The sequence below is a fragment of the Meriones unguiculatus genome, chromosome 19 (genome assembly GCF_030254825.1).
Source record: "Meriones unguiculatus strain TT.TT164.6M chromosome 19, Bangor_MerUng_6.1, whole genome shotgun sequence".
NCBI classification, from domain to species: domain Eukaryota; kingdom Metazoa; phylum Chordata; class Mammalia; order Rodentia; family Muridae; genus Meriones; species Meriones unguiculatus.
The window spans coordinates 23,919,458-23,937,909 of NC_083366.1; positions in this window are offsets into that span (position 1 = coordinate 23,919,458).

Genomic DNA, 18,452 nt, shown 5'->3' on the forward strand with positions numbered 1-18,452 from the left:
GATGTTAGCTCTTCTTTGAAGGTCTGGTAGAATTCTGCGCTGAAGCCATCTGGTTCTGGGCTTTTTTTGGATGGGAGACTTTTGATGACCGCTTCTATTTCTTTGGGGTATATAGGACTATTTAGTTGATTTACCTGGTCCTGATTCAGCTTTGGTAAGTCAAATCGATCAAGAAAATTGTCCATTTCATTTAGATTTTCAAATTTTGTGGCATATAGACTTTTGAAGTAAGTCCTAATGATTGTTTGGATTTCCTCAGTGTCTGTAGTTATATCCCCCTTTTCATTTCTGATTTTGTTGATTTGGGTGGTGTCTCTCTGCCTTTTAGTTAGCCTGGCTAAGGGTTTGTCTATCTTGTTGATTTTCTCAAAGAACCAGCTCTTGGTTTCATTGATTCTTTGAATTGTTTTATTTGTTTCCAATTGATTGATTTCAGCCCTTAGTTTGATTATTTCCAGCCGTCTGCTCCTCCTTGGTGTGTCTGCTTCTTCTTTTTCTAGGGTTTTTAAGTGAGCCATTAGGGTGCTTGAATGAGCTGTCTCGAATTTCTTCTTGAAGGCACTTAGTGCTATGAACTTTCCTCTTAGCACTGCTTTCTTTGTGTCCCACAAGTTCGGGTCTGTTGTGTCTTCATTTTCATTGATTTCTAGAAAGACTTTAATTTCTTTCTTTATTTCTTCCCTGACCCAGCTGTCATTTAGTAACAAGTTGTTCAGTTTCCATGTGTGTGTAGGCTTTTTGTTATTTCTGTTATTGTTGAGGTCCAGCTTTATTCCATGGTGATCAGACAAGATACAAGGTATTATTTCAATCTTCTTGTATCTGTTGAGGCTTGCTAAAGCATCATTTATATCGGCTTTTGTATTAGATAAGTTAATCACATCATGATATTAAAGTAATTGAACAGTTCAGAAAAACTAAAGCTTCCAATTTTTTATCACATCACTTCTTAAAATATGTATACACAATGTGATTGTTTCAGCAATGTTCCCTTTCTCTAAATTATCTGACTTTATTTTTATTTATTTGTTTTACCATCTGACACTGGGCCTTTTTTTGGTTGGAAAAAATTTAATTCCTGTTTCTATTTCACTAGGAGTGATAGTTCTGTTTAAATTACTTACATGGTATTGATTTAACTTTTGATAAGTGGTGTGTATTGAGAAAATTATTCATTTAAAATTTTTTCCAGTTTGGTGGAGTACAGGTTCTTTTTTATTTTATATTATTTCTTTTTTTTTTTTTATGGAGTACAAAAGAGCCAAAAAACCTGGGCCTAGGGGGGCCTGCAGAGACTGATAATCTAATCAAGGAGAAGACCTAAGACCCTCTTGCTCAGATGTAGCCCATAGGCTGCTCAGTATCCAAGTGGGTTCCCTTGCAAGTGGAGCAAGGGCTGTTTCTGACATGAACTCAGTAGGCTGTTCTTTGATCATCTCCCCTGGGGGGTGCAGCCTTGCCAGGCTACAGAGGAAGATGGTGCAACCAGTCCGGATGAGACCTGATAGGCTAAGGTTAGATGGAAGGGGAGGAAGACCTCCCCTATTAGTGGACTGGTGGAGGGGCATGGTAGGAGAAGAGGGAGGAAGGGTAAGAGTAGGAGGGGTTGAGGGATTCAAAGTGAATAAATTGTAATAAATAAATAAACCTACAAACAAAGTAATTGATTATCTGACTTTAAAAGAGATTTATTTTTATTATTTTAATTCTGTATATACATATGTGTCTGTGTTTGGATTTTTGCATATGATTGCAGCTGCTCTCAAGCGCCAGAGACATCCTTGTAGGTTAATATAACCCTCCAGATACGAGCTGCCTGGAGCAAATGCTAGGAAACAAACTCATATTCTCTATAAGAGCAGCATATGCTCTTCACCATTTTTAACTGCTGAGCCATCATTTTAGCTCCAAAGAATATTTTCTTAATGTCAAAACAATAAAGAGTAAAACACCCCGTGTTGTCCCTTTTCAGGACTAGCATTGACTAGATAAGTAATTAGTTTTATTTTCATTACTGAACAAAATATTCAGTTTAAATGTGAGATTCTACACCACATTATTCCATTATTACTTGAACATCTGTCCTTGCATATTGTATAGCTACCAAAAATTCTTGGATTTTGACTTCTTCATAACTTATGTATAAAAGTTTCTATTAGGCATTTCAGTAATTTATTTCAGGGTCAAAATGTTTGTGTGTTTATTTTGTCAATAGAAACTGACAATTTTTGCTTTAAAAGTTCATTTACCAACAGTATGTATGTCTATTTCTTTCATTATATTAATGTGTGGCATTAGGCTTTTTGATTGCATTGGTTTGGTAGTGAGTGTCATGTTTTACTGCTGTTTGAATTTGTGTCTTTTATTGCTGAAGACATAGAATTTTATGTGTTTCTTTGTCATTTGTATTTTCTTGTACACATTGTTTGTTAATACTTTGAGCTTTTATATTGTAGTGTTGACATTTTCTCATCCACTTACATGGGATTTGAATATAGGAATAATGTTGTCACAATGTTACGATGAAGCATAATTTTGCTTTATGTTAACCATTATTTATACTGGGAGCAATATCTCTGGAGCAGATTAAAAAGGCAAAAGCTCAGGAAATAGATTATCACTGTGATCCCTTTGTCAATAATAATAATAAAAACTTGAAAACTTGTTTATTTTAAAGAGCAATATCTTGTCCTTAAAATATACTCGCAATATATTTTAGTTACACTCTCAGATATTTTAAAGGACATAATAACTTTATAATGGTAATAACAGTTAATATTTACTAGGTGATTATGATGTGGGAGGCACTAGGCTGGAAATGATCTACAGAATATTTCATCCTTCTTTCTAGGCCAAGAAGCTGATCCTAGAAATTAACGCAAGATTTCAAAGCTAGCAAAATCCTACTAGATTTGAGAGTAAAGATGATAAAATTATCTCTCTCTAGATTATATGAACCACCTGCAGTTATCTTGGTTAGAGGCCAAGAATGATGGAATATCAACATGTTCATACACTGTCCAGTTTATTAATTCAAAGCTAAAAATTCCAAAAGTAAGTTTGGATAAATTATCAACTTAAACTTGGTAAAGTACTGACTTTGCTAAAATACAGGTGAAATGTTTTATGGGGCAAAGACTGACAACTCAAAGTACTTTAACTGTATTACTAGAAATTAAATACATAATTGTTAGAGAGCTTTTCTTTCAGGAATATGAAAATGAATTTGCATGAAATTCGAGATAATTTTACATATACCTAAAATTTCTGATCAAAGCAAACACTGGAAAGCTTAAATGTTAACATTCACTTATGGGAGAAAACATGTAATATTTGTTATTTTGAGCCTGTGTTACTTCACTCAGAGTGATCTGGCTCTATTTATTTCCTTGAAATTTTTATATTTATTACAAATGAATAATAATTCATTTTTTAAATGATCACATTTTCATTATCCATCACTCAGCTGATGGGCATCTATGCTGTCCAGTTTCTGGCTATCATAAGTAAAACAGCAATGAACATGGATAAGCAAGTATTTCTATCATAAAATGCAGACTCTTTTGAGTATACGACCAACAGTGGGACACCTGGAACTTGAGATACATTGTTAGATTGCATAGTAAGGGACTACGGTAAGAAGAGGGTTATCAGCCATGAAAGAGGAAATAGAATATGATTTTATAAAAAATAAAATGGGAGAAAATAGAATAAATAATAATAAGGGATATAAGAGGGCATGTAAAGAAGAGAACATGGGAAAGTACAGCTAACGCTAAAGGCCTTCTTAAAAACTATTTTGAAACTTACTATTATAAAAGGTTCCTAAAATATATACATATACAAAAGGAATTTAAATGGAGTTACCTTCTAACAGGGAGAGAAGGACCTAAGTAGACATCTTATGTTACCAAGTAAAACCTTTAGTGCTGGCAACGGGTGACATCTTGTTGAGTTGTGGGACAAAGAGTTTCCAAAAATCACAATGCAGTGCCAAGGCTCGTAGTTATTCTGGCCAGCCTGAAGGCAAGGCCATGTGTGTGAAGACACCACTTTTTGTTGTTGTTGTTTTTCCTTTTATTTATTTTTTATTTATTACAATTTATTCACTTTGTATCCCAGCTATAGCCCCCCTCCTTTGTCCCCTCCCAATCTCATCCTCTCTCCCTCTTCTCCTCCCATGCCCCTTCCCCAGTCCACTGAGAGAGGAGGTCCTCTTCTCTTTCCATCTGACACTAGCCTATTAGGTCTCATCAGGACTGACTGCATTGTCTTCAGAGGAGACTTTTTTGAAATGAAGACACCACTTATGTCATCAAACACAGAGAAACAGCAGAACCCCAGCAAGAAATGTCACCCCTACCGACTGACATTCATAGTGCTGCAAGGTACTTTAGACACTAGCAGAGAAAAAGTAACCATCAGTACAGCCTGGTTACAATCACTGTGACCTATAACAGCAACCTATTTATAAGATGAACTGGTGCATTTGAATAATAGATAATATGGGACTAGCCAATTACTTTTTTTTTATTTTTTTTTATTTTTTTAAATTGGATGTAAGTCTTATACTATAAGGTGCCGTCCTTGACACTGGTAAATGACAAAGATCCTGGGACAAGATAGGTTATGGACATAGGGAAAATCTTACTGTTACTATTCTGCTAAAGGAAAATAGCAACACAATGATCCACAAATCAGTCTCTTGCTCAGCCTTCATTATAGATGTTTCATTTTGCAGTAGATGGTAATTAATATAAAGACTCACAATTGGACAGTGTGCAGACAAGAAGAGATTTTTGGAGCAATCAGTCCTAAAGGGGCATCTATATCAGAGCCCTCTCCTCAAGGCTCAGTAATCTACGTGGAAGATGCTGCAGAACGGTCATGAGATCCAGAGGTGATGAATGAGTTCAATGAAACAGTATCTTTGAGACACAACAGAACTGATGTAAATATTAACTCAAATAGACTCTGGCAGCAAGCACAAACCTACACAGGGTCAGACGAGACAAAATCCCAGCAATAAGGAGAAGTTTTGGGTACTCAGGCAATAGGGCTACTAATACCATTTCCAGCTGTTCCTAATATCTCCAGTATTTCCTGAGGGAATGATTACCCATCAAAAGAGACATCTGCTTCCTTCAAGAAACATTAGAGAAGTTATTACCATTTATGCTAGTGGTATGATAGGGTTTTTCCTTCTGAAGTGCTATCCTCTCATTTAGATAACAATTAAGCCCATAGTTGATTTAATATGGTCAATATTATTAATTTAAAAAACTTATATAACTTCAGGCTAAGCATATACCCAGTTTATAAGGGATGTTCCACATCTCCATTTCTCTATGTTATTTTATTATAATATGGATTTAGTTCAGGTCTGATTAGTATTACTGTTAAATGTTACATTTTTCTTTGAAACCTAAAGTAAAAACATGCACATCCACCTGGTAGATATGGACTAAAGGAAAAAATCAACACATGCTTCTCAGATTAGGACTTCTTGTTAAAATTTTGTATTGAAAATAGATTTTATTGATAGAGACATGCTTTCTGATCACTTGTTCCTGATGATGCAGCCTTGCCAGGCCACCTACTAAGAGAATCCAGACAGTCCCGATGAGATTAACACGCTATGGGCAGATGGCAATAGTGGAGAACACCTCTTTCAGTGGACTAGGGGAAGGGGATAGGGGAAAGAGGGTGGGACTGGGGGAAGGGGGTAGGGGAAAGAGGGTGGGACTGGGGGAGCTGAGGGAAGAGGCTTCAATCAGAATATATAATGATTAAATTATGAGGAAAAAAAAGAAATAGATTTTCTTCATTCAGTATATTCTGACTATTGTTTTCCTTTGTCCTCTCCACTGATCTTCTCCAACTTTCTAGCTACTCAAAGACATAGCCTTTCTTGATCTCACTAGAAAATCAACACGCATTTAAAGAAATGGAGAAAGGGAAAATGAAAACAACAAAGAAACCGAAGTAGGAAAAACAAACATTAAAAACAATGAGCTAAAGAAAATCCACAAGAAACACATATAAACATAGACATGTACACATTCATAGACACACAAATCCCCCAAATCACAAAAGCAGAAACCATAATTTATAAGCAAAAGGCCTACAGTAGGGTAAGAAAAAGAAAGAAAACCCAAAGTACTATGTGACCTTAAAAAAGTCTGCCTGAAATACCACTGGGTTTGTTTTGTGTTGGTTTTAAGGGTTTACAAAACCACTAGAGAAAATCAAACTTTTTATTTGCAAATGGTTACCAAATGAATCTATCTTCTAGTTCAGGGTTATGGTCTTATGACCACTTACACTCTGGTGCTGGAACATCATTTGGCACAGTAGTATATGGGCCCAGTGCATGCTGCCTTGGTCTCTGTGAGCTCATATGTGCATTGGTCCTGCTGTGTTTAAAGGCCCTCTTCCTTTATGTTATCCATTTTCTCTTCTTACAATCTTGTGCCTACTTTTATTCAGTGTTCCTAATGATGGATGAGCAAGACAGTGATCTATGACTAGTGGGGAAGAGAGGGAAGGTGATGCAGGAGGAAATAAGGGAAGGAACATTTGAGGTGGTGTATGAAAACCTGTTACAGTAGAAGCTTCCTAAAATATGGACATATTTGAATGTGATCTAAATATAATTACTAAATAATAGGGGAGACAGAACCCCAGTTGGAATCTCTTATCACCAAATGAAACTTCCATTTTTGGAAATGGGATACATATAATTGAGTTGTTGGCCAAAGGGGCTTCAATGGGAACTCTCAAACAATGCAGGCTATTACAAAGGCTTTTAGTTACTCTCAGTGAACTGATGGAAGGATGTTTTTGCAGATCACGATACTTACACAACTTATTGTACATGGAGAAGTCAAGCTGGTGACTACCTAGAGACCTAGGCAGCCTGATGTTCATGGTACTGAGAGGTACTCTGCATGCAACAAAAGGAGAAAAGTAAACACCAACACAGTTACAACCCTTCAGTCTACTCGACTGCCAGGTACTTTATTCCAATAGTGCCACAAATCACGGACCAAATAACACAACATTAGGTAGGCCATGGACTTACATAAAAGCCACCTTCTCGTGTTTTGCTAAAGGGACCCAGCAACAGATTAGGACTCCTTAAATATTTACACTCACAACCCCTATTACTAGGGATTTTATGTGATTCATGGTATATAAACTTATAGAAAACTAGACTGCAAATACATGATGAGGAATTTAATTTAAAACAATTTCTTTAGGGGCTGCCTCTGACATGAACTCAGTGGCCTGCTCTTTGATCATCAATCCTTGAGAGGTGGGGCAGCCTTACCAGGCCACAGAGGTAGATAATGTAACCAGTCCTGATGAGACCTGAGAGGGTAGGGTCAGGTGAAAGGCAAGGAGGACCTCCCCTATTAGTGGACTTGGGAAGAGGCAAGGGAGGAGATGAAGGAAAGGGGGTGTGATTGAGAGGGGAGGAGGGAGAGGGCTACAGCTGAGATACAAAGTGAATACATTGTAATAAATAAATAAATAAGTGAAAAAAGATAATGCAGATGGCACCATTCCCCAAGAAAGAGTCTTGAACTATGTAATAGTGAAGAAATTAAGCTGATGTGGATGTATGTGATTAGCTACTGAAGTCACTGCCTTGACTTCCCACAAGAGCAAGTCATAAACTGGAATTGTGAGCTGAAATAAACTCCCTTTTTTGCCTAAAAACAACAACAACAAAACACAGTTTCTTGGTATATATACATATAATTTTACCACTTATTAATGACAAAATTTTAAATTTGCATATTAATAGGAAAGGCATCCTTGCTTACTTGAACATAAATGAACATTGTATCTGGTTCATACCAAGTATGTATCTCGTGATACTTGGTACTTGAAGGCATAACACATCCTCAATGTTTGTCTGAGTTGACTGCTATTTTGAGTTTGTCAATCTGGGAATGAATGCTACTTTGCATACACTCGTGGGTACATCACAGATCTTCTTTTGAACTTTTGAATTCACAACCCCTTTTCTGTGGAAATATTTTACAAGACCTGGGTCTGTGAATGTATATACACATATGTGTATATATATGTATATAGTATAAATATATATATCAGATACACAAATCAATGAACCACAGACCAAACTTTACTGAAATTATCTTCAAAATTTATCTTTTTAATGGTGTTACATCAGTTCCACTTCTCATACATCTGCTTAAGAAATTAAGGCAAATATCTAGATAATATCTCATCAGCTATTTTATTTCCTAGTCGAACCTGACAACAGATTCTTCTGCTTTATATTTAGATAAGCATGTGTTTCTTCCAAATATATGACTCTTAACCCTTTCCTACTACCTGACAGAATCACTGAGTCTCTGTGTTCTCATTTATATCTGATATTAACAAAGCCATGTTCCTCATGCTATGGCTTTGCCTCAAAAGCAAGAAAATAATATCATTCTATCATTGTTTTGTACAGGAAATTGTTTAATACAGTTGATAAATACCATCCTGTTATTGACTTTTTTATAATGCTATGTAAATTATGCCACTGTCATTGTGTCTTTCAAACTATACCAAATTACTTCCTGTAGCATCTTAAATTGACCTAGCTGCCTGGCTTAGAAATATTTTAGTACATGTGTTGTTCATTAACTTTCCACAGTCTGTGAGGCATCTATGAATGCAGTAACTAACTAAAACTCTTTTTCCTATTGGATAGCAGGGTGGCTTTCCTTTAAAACACAGAATTTGAAAAGGACTCACAGCAATGGGTAGGACTCTAGAGATACCCAGTGCCTCAGACAACAGCCCTTTCATCACTAGTCATGAGTTAGCACAAACGCCAATGACATTATGAATAAAAAGGATCTTAGCTCACTGTCTAATATCATAGAAATCATATCTAGTACCTCATCTCCTCAGTGCTGACTCACTATGTATTCTATTCTCCTACAGACTTTAAGTTTCAAATTCTGAGAATGTGCATGAAATTCAGGTGACAGACGTGTGGTTTGACTGAATAATGAACTGAGAAAATCCTCCCCCAACCCCTGGTGTTAGATTTTATGTTCTTGGCATCTGCATTGAGTGCAAGAAGGAACACTTGTTTAACGTCAAAGCTCTCCATAAAAGGAGCCCTGCAATTAAACTATAAAAATAAATGAACTCAGGTTTTCTCTTTTTGTTTCCCCTCTCCCATTTCTCCTTCTTTTGCCCTCCTCCTGCTTCTCATCCTCATACCCCACCTCCCCTTTCTCTTGTCCTCTTGTGCTCTTTGCTCCAATATACCTTTCTTTCTCCCTCTCTATATTTCTTCTTTCCTGTTTTGGAATCCTGTTTCTTGAAATATGCTGAGCATCTGAGCAAGAAAGCATTGTGTTTGAAGTAAGGCTACCCTAAATCGCTCTGTTGGAAAACCTCCAAGTACAGACTAAAGAATGTTTGGCATCCAGGTCCATTAGGAATGAAATGTAACAAACTTCAAATGTTTTTAGATTTACTGATGCAAGGCCACTTTATGAAGTGGTGGTTGAATATGAAATGGGCTTTTAGCCTGAAATAAGATCTCAATCTTTCTCTACCTGCCCTCAATGCAAATATTATTTTTAAAGCACCATCAATGAATGGGTATAATCTTTCAACTATTTCATCTTGCCTAGTATAGTTTTTATGCTAAAATAATTTTATGCAGCAAACTTAGACCCTATAAATTAATATTTTTACTACTTACTTTAAGACAGTAAATAGTAACTTTGTCACAAGAAATATGAAAGAAAAATGTCACTCCTTTCCTCACATAATGTAGATAACTTTTAAGCATCTTTTATTTCATTCCTAATTGTTTGAATATCATTCCTTGTTCTCTGTGTCTATATGTGTCTGTATATAAAGACATATAAAAACAAATATTTAAATCTTATGCCATATAGATTAAAAATCCTTGGGTTTTTTTCCTTACAATCAATAAGCCTTTATTCAACATTTACTAGGCATATCTCTTTTACAAGCCTAAGTGCTGGTATTCTGTCATTATAAATTTTATAATTGTTAAGTTGAAGCATTGCTAATTCACAAATTCTCTATGTGGTGAATTATATACATATTTGAATGCATACACCAACACAGATATTATTAAGGGAAATAAATTATTAAGATTACTGATACTTTTTGAGACACTGTAATTATTTGTACCAATTATTAAATATGACGAAAATTGGAAAGCAGAGTCCCATGTTACCAGTGCTGACCTCTCACTTGCTGTGTAGCCAAAGACTCAACTTCTGATCCTCTTGTCTTTACCATTCAATTGTTGGTACAGCTGCTATGCAGTACTGCATTTGGTTTTACGCAGCTGGTAACTGAACCTAGGATTTCATTTATGCTAGGCTATCATCACCAACAAAGACACAGTCCCAGCACCAAATGTAGAGCATTTTTATAATCTTAAATTGTGTTTTGTCTTATTCTGTAAATGCACTTTTTATTAGAAAGGACCTTATAACACAAGCTTATATTTTAGATTTTAGTAAATATTGCTTATCATAAAGAAATGATACCAAATATCAAATTAGGGTCAAGTCATTTATTTTCAAAGTTGACTTATTGATAGCTAAGATATAACAAGGGGAATTTTGTGCTCTATATTCATAATTTGCGGTCCAAAAGCTACATTTCATTTTATCACATTTCTCCCTACTCAAATACATCAAGCTGAATAGTTCACGTGGTTATGAACATTGTGAGTGATAGCTTATAAAGTTGCATAAAATAACATCAGATGAAACTTTAAAACTTCTGTGTTGACATGTAGAGAATGAGACATCTGTATCATACGTCTGTCCTCAAGAATTCGGGAGCATCACAGAAGACTAGTGGGAATACTGTGAAGATTTAAGAGCTAGAGAACAAAAACGATTTCCATAAAACCAGTGTTGGTCTTCTGGATCAGACAGGCAGTTACACTTATGAAATCACAGTAGCTGTGCCTGCTTGCACAAGATTAACAAGTTCAACATTCCATCATGGATGAGAGGGGGTCATTAGTGCCTACCCCTAGCGGAGTTGATATTTGCAGTTGATGGTTGCTAGAAGGGGACAGTCAGTACTCTTCCAAAGTGGGGTCCTGTGTTTGCTGGTAATGCTAAAGTTGAAAGCCCCACAGACATGCATTTCAAAAGCAATATTTTTATATTTAAAGAGTTATTTAAAAATGAAAGCAAGAGAAAAGGGTGTTTAATCAGGAGGGAAACACAGGAACAAACTGAGAAGGGTTGGAGAGAATTGTGGGAGTAGAACAGATCAAAAGCATTGTACACATGAATGAAATTCTCAAGGAATAAGTTATAATAACAAATTGATTGTAAAGCTAAATGAGAGATACAAAGTTACCATGATTATATTGTTAATGCATATTCTAACCTCAACAATGTATATCTTGGATGAACCATTTCTCCTTCTCTTTATTTTAAGGTTGTTTACATTGCATGGCTTAAAATTGCTTAGATATAAGCTTTTCTCCACTGAAAATATGATCTGATTGATCCTTGCCATTCTCAGTTTCTTTCAGAGTTTCAGATGTGTTTTTAAGCTCCAGCTAACACTGAGAAAGCACTGTTTTAGTTTGAAATGTCCCTCAGTTTCTGGGCAGCTAAAGCAAAGGAAGCTTTGCCCATTATACTTTAGGACAAGCCACTTAATTAATAATGTCTGCTAGGTTAAAAGCATGACAATGATTAGGGATAAATACTATACATAGTGGTCCTGGAATTAAGTAGATTTATCCTAAGGGATGCTTATAGGACGATATATGGTTCCATAATGAACAACAGCCTTAATAGTATCTGTATAGAAAAGCAATGATGGGATCTGAGAAGTCTGCATAGCTCTTATTGGTGACTCTACATAGGTTTCCTTGACTACATTTCCTCCGTACCCATGGATTAAAATTCAGAAAGGAGATACTACAGAAGAAGTTTGAGTGAGCCTGTAGACAACTCTTGCCAGAGATTCCTGGCAAGACATTAGTGTACAGTTTAGGTGCAGCATAGTTACCTCTGTATTGACTCTGTCTTATTGAACAGAGTCTTACATTACTTGAATGAACAAGAAAAACAACCTCTAAAAGTAATCAAGGATAAAAGAAGGGTAAAATTCGTACCAATAAATGGCAAGGGTGGGATTCAGGGAGAAAAAAGAAAAAAAAAACAACTAAGTCTTGGTTGATTTGCATCAGCAGAAAGAGTAGATTTTACATTTCACTAAGCTTTATAAATGGATAATAATGGCAAAAATGAAAAACAGTGAAACTCAGAAGACCCGTCTATATTGGACAATGTGCATCTAAACATCAAATTTTAAAAATTATATGTTTGTGTCTCTTGGTTTGGCAAAGATGGAATCTCTTTTTTTATTATTTTTATTATTAGTTACATTTTACTAACTGTGTATCCCAGCTGTATCCTGCTCCCACATTCCCTCCCAATCCCACTTACCCTTTCTCATCTCCTCCTTGCCCCTTTCCAAGTCCACTGATTGGGGAGGACCTCCTCCCCTTTCATCTGACCCTTTCATCAGGTATCTTCAGGACTGGCTGCAAAGTTCTCCTCTGTGGCCTAGCAGGGCTGCTCCTCCCTTGGGGGATGGGGAGGTCAAAGAACCTGCCATTGAGTTCCTGTCAGAAATAATCCCTGTTCCCCTTACTAGGGAAAACCACTTGGTTACTGAGCTACCATGGGCTACATCTGAACAGAGGTTCTAGGTTAGATCTATACATGGTCCTTGGTTAGAGTATCAGTCTCAGAAAAGACCCCTGTGCCCAGATATAGTTGGTCCTTGTGGAGTTCCTATCCTCTCCACATCATACTAACTCCCCCTTCTTTCATATGATTCCCTACACTCTACGGAAGGTTTGGTTATCTTCCATTGCCGGTGGGAATATAAACTAGTACAACCACTTTGGAAATCAATCTGGCACTTTCTCAGACAATTAGGAATAATGCTTCCTCCAGACCCAGCTATACCACTCCTGGGCATATATCCAAAAGTTGCTCAAATACACAACAAGGACATTTGCTCAACCATGATTGTAGCAGCTCTATTTGTAATAGCCAGAGCCTGGAAACAACCCAGATGTCTATCAACAGAGGAATGGATACAGAAATTGTGGTATTTTTTCATAATGGAATACTACTCAGAAATAAAAAATGAGGAAATTATGAAATTTGTAGGTAAATGGTGGGATCTAGAGAAGATTATTCTGGTGAAGTATTCCAGAAGGAGAAAGACACACATGGTATGTACTCACTTATATAGACCTATAAGATACGATAAACATAATGAAATCTATACACCTAAAGAAGATAAACAAGAAAGAAGACCCGGAGTAATATGATCAATCCTCACTTAGAAAGACAAATGGGATGTGCATTGGACGTAGGAGAAAACAAGTAACAGGACAGGAGCCTATTGCAGAGGGCTTCTGAAAGACTTTACCTAGCAGTGTATCAAAGTAGATACTAAGACTCATAACCAAAGATGAAATCTCTTAAACTCTTCAAGCAAATTTCAAGTCTGGCTTTCTTGTGAAAAATGAATTTGTTGAGATTGAAGTTGATAAGATTTTAATATTGTGACTTTTAAAGGGGGCATATCAAGTTGAGTAGGACTAGGTGCATCTTCTACTGAGGCTAGACAAGGCAGTCCATTTAGGACAAAGGGATCCAAAGGCAGGCAATATAGTCAGAGGTGGCCCTTGCTCCTACTATAGGAATCCCTCATGAATACCCAGATTCACAACTTTCACATGTGTTCAGAAGTTCTAGGTTCACTCCATTCATATTCTGTGGTTGGCAGTTCTCTATGAACTCCTATGGGCCCAAGACAGTTGATTCTGTAAGTTTTGTTGTGGTGCCCTTGACCCACCTGGCTCCTTCAACCCTTCTTGCCTCTCTTTCATAGGATTCCCCAAGTTCCATTTGATGTTTTTCTGTTGGTTTCTGTCTCAGACTCCATCAGTCGCTCAGGGGAGCCTCACTGATAACATTTATGCTGGTTTCCTGCCTTGAATCGCAAGGTGCAATAGGACTAAGAACATTTTATCCTATTTAGGCTAGAAAAGACATCCCAGTTATAGGAAAGGGATCCAAAGGCAGGCAACAGAGTCAGAGACAGCCTATTATCTAGTCATTACAGGTCCCACATTAAGACCAAACTGCATATCTGTTACATATGTGTAGCAGGCCTGGGTCCATCTCATGCATATTTTTAAGTTGGTGGTTCAGTCTTATGAACCCCTATAGTTGATTCTGTAGGTTTTCCTGTGATGTCCTTGAACTCTTGGGCTCCTTCAGTTCTTCCTTCCATTCTTCTACAAGATTATTCAAGCTTTTCCTATTGTTCTTCTGTGGATCTTTGTATATGTTTCCATCAGCTGCTGGGAGAAGCATCTCTGAGGAAGGTTATATCTTAGGCTCCTGTCTGCACTTAAAGCTGAATGTCATTAATACTGTCAGGGATTGGCTTTCTCTCATGGGATGGGTCGCATGTTGGGCTAAGCATTGGTTGACCATTCCCTCAATTTTTGCTCCATCTTTATTGCTCCACTTTTTGTAGGCAGAAAAAAAAATGGAGGTGGAGGTTTTATGAGTGGTTTGGTGTCCCCTTACCTTCATTGGAAGTCTTGCCTGGTTCCAGGAGGTGGCCATTTTAGGTTCTATATTCCCTGTTGTTAGGAGTGTTAGCTAGAGTCACCCTCATAGATTACTGGGAATTTCCCTTATTTCCCTTGTCCTTGGTTTCTGGCTTGTCTCAGAGTCCTTCCCCACCAATTTCTATTCATTCTCCAAGTTCTTTCTACTCTGTCCTCCCCACAATTGATTCTCCTTCTTCCCCTTCCCATTCTCTCTCTAACCAAGTTCTCTCCCTCCATACTCCTCCAATGTCTAATTTATTTCCCCTTCTGAGTGAGATTCAAGCATGAACCTCCTTGTTACTTTGCCTTTGCATCTGTGGGTTGTAACATGATTATCTTGTACTTTTTGGCTAATATCCATTTATAAGTGAGTACATACCATATGCGTCTTTCTGGGTGGGAGATAATTCACTTAGGATGATATTTTCTAGTTATATCCATTTGTCTGCAAGTTTCATGATGTCTTTGTTTTTAATAGCTGAGTAATATTCCATGTGTAAATGTACAACATTTTCTTTTTCCATTTTTTGGCTGATGGACACCTAGATCATTTCTGGCTATTACAATTAGAGTGGCTATAAACATAGTTCTGCAAGAGTCCTTGTGGTACAGCAAAGAATCTTTTGGGCATATGCCCAGGAGTGGTAGAGCTGAGTCTTGAGGTAGAACCACTCCTAATTTCCTGATCAACTGCCAAATTGATTTCCAGAATGGTTGTACAAGTTTGTACTCCCACCAGCAGTGGAGAAATGTTCCCCTTGCTCCACATCCTCACCAACATGTGCTGTCATTTGAGTTTTTGATTTTAGCCATTCTGACTGATCTATGATGGAGTCTAAGAGCCATTTTGATTTTCATTTCCCTAATGACTGAGGATGTTGAACACTTCATTGAATGATTCTCTGCCATTACAGATTCCTCTGTTGACAATTGTCTGTTTAGCTCTCTACTGCATTTTTTAATTGGGTTATTTGGTTCGTTGGTGTCTATTTTCATGAGGTAATTATATATTTTGGATATTAGTCCTCTGTTGGATATGACATTGGTGAAGATATTTTCCCATTCTGTAGGTTGCCAGTTTGCCCTATTGACAGTGTCCTTTGCCTTTCAGAAAAATTTCAGTTTCATGGGTCCCATTTATTAATTGTTGATCTAAGTGCCTGAGCTGTTGGTGTTTTGTTCAAGAAGTTGTCACTTGTGCCAATGAGTTTAAGGAGATTCCCCACTTGTTTTTCTCTTAGCTTTAGTGTGTCTAATATTCTGTTGAGGTCATTGATTCACTTAGACATGAACTTTGAATTTCCTTTTTAAAAATATTTTTATTTTTATTAATTACAGTTTATTCACTTCCTATCCCCCCTGTACCTCTCTCCCTCCTCCACTTCCATTCCCACCCTCCCTCTTCCCCACCCATGTCCCTCTCCCAGTCCACTGAAAAGGGAGGTCCTCCTCCCCTTCCCTCTGACCCTAGTCTATCAGTTCTCATCAGGAATGGTTGCATTGTCTTCTTCTGTGGTCTGGTAAGGCTGCTCCCACACCGAGGGAGGTGATCAAAGAGCAGGTCAATCAGTTCATGTCAGAGACAGTCCTTGTCCCTATTTCTATAGAGGCTACTTAGACACTGAAATGCCATAGGCTAATTCTGTGCAGGGGTTCCATTCCGTCTCTATGAGTGGTCCTTGGCTGGAGTATCTGTTTCAGAAAAGACCCCTGTGATCTTTTTTTTTTTCCATTCAGTGATTTTTGGGTATTTGTCCAAAATAAAGTTTTCATAGATATGTGGGTTTATTTCTGCACTTTCAGTTCAACTCGATTGATAATTTATCTGTTTTTATGCCAATACTATGTAATTTTTTATTACTATTGCTCTGCAGTACAGCTTGAGATCAGAGATGGTGATACTTCCAGAAGTTCTTTTATTGCACTGGATTGTTTTCAGGTATCCTTTTTGTTGTTGTTGTTTTTTGTTTTATTTTGTTTTCATATGAAGTTGAGAATTGTTTTTCAAGTTCTGTGAAGAATTGTGTTGGAAAGTCCTCCTCTGTGGCCTAGCAGGACTGCTCCTCCTTTGGGGGGTGGGGAGGTCAAAGAGCCTGCAAATTGAGTTCCTGTCAGAAATAGTCCCTGTTCCCCTTACTATGGGAAAAGAATTGTTTACTAAGCTACCATGGGCGTCATCTAAGCAAAGGTACATGGTCCTTGGGGGAGTGTCAGTCTCAGAAAAGACCCCTGTGCCCAGATATATTTGGTTCTTTTGGAGGTCCTATCCTTTCCACTTCATACTAACTCCCCTTCTGCCGAAGGTTTGGTTATGAGTCTTAGTATCTGTTTTGAAACACTGCTAGGTAGACTCCTGTCATATGTCCAAGGCACATCCCAGCCAGTCCTGAAGATACCTGATAAAACAGAGGCAGATGAAAGGGGAAGAGGTCCTCTCCAATCAGTAGACTTGGAAAGGGGCAAGGAGGAGATGAGGGAGGGAGGATGGGATTGGGAGGGAGTAAGGGAGCGGGATGCACCTGGGATACAAAGTTAATATAATGTAACTAATAATAAAAAATTAGATTAAAAAAGATATTAAAGAACAATAACAAAAAATAATTGTGTTGGAATTTTGATAGGAATTGCATTGACTTCGTAGACTGTTTTTTGGTAAAATGGCCATTTTATCCCGTTAATCCTACTGATCCATGAGCATGAGAGACCTTTCTACATTCTAACATCTTCAATTTGTTTCTTTGAAGACTTAAAGTTCTTGTCTGTTAGGTCTTTCATTTACTTGGTTATAATTACACCGTGATATTTTATATTATATGTAGCTATTGTGGAGGGTGTTGTTTCCATGCTTTCTTTCTCAGCCCATTTATCATTTGTATAAAGGAGGGCTTAATATTAAAGTTTAGTGGAAACAACTTAGCTAATATTTCGTTCAGATACTTTATTTTAGTATCACAATATTTCTCTAAGGCCCAACTGACAATGTTAGAGCCCTAAGTAGCACTACATGACAGAAAATTTTGCCAAAAGTAACCCCAAGGAAGATATTACATGAAGAAATAATCTTGTTCTTAAAACAGTTTCATGAGGTAAGTTTCACTCAAACACTTGAAAGGTTACAAAGTAAAACCATAATTTGCTTCAGTGAGCTAACTGTGTATCAGGTGAAATTTTATTAATATACTCTGCCAGAGCTATAATTTATGTCAAGTATTTGACAGATAGTTAAATTGCACAGCTTGAAGAATTTTGACATATGTATTCTCTCTGAAACCATCACCACAATGTAGATATCAAACACTTCTCTTTCCAGAATGACTCCTTAAGGCTCTGTGCAGTTCATCTCTTTCAACCTCAACTGTGTGAATGCTGCCTAATTGGATTGCATTTTCTAGAATTAAAAGCAATATTTTTATTTTATTTTTAAGTGTGTGTGTGTGTGTGTGTGTGTAACTGAACCTAGGTTTTCTACAGGAGCAGTCAGTACTTTTATCCTCTGAGCCATCCCTCCAGCATCTCTTTACAGTTTTTATAGTGAAGAGACAATGCATTTTATCAATGACATTTATTTTCCTACAATTGATAAAAACATGGAATTGTTCTGTTTTTTTGGGTGGTAGTTCAGCACTATGATTATGGTAACAATCATTTGATATACTGCTAATTTACATTTTTTAATATTTGCAGAATGTATATGTGTCTTCATGGGAGATGGCAGGCTTTAGTTTTCAAATATGTCCTTTCTTGTCAG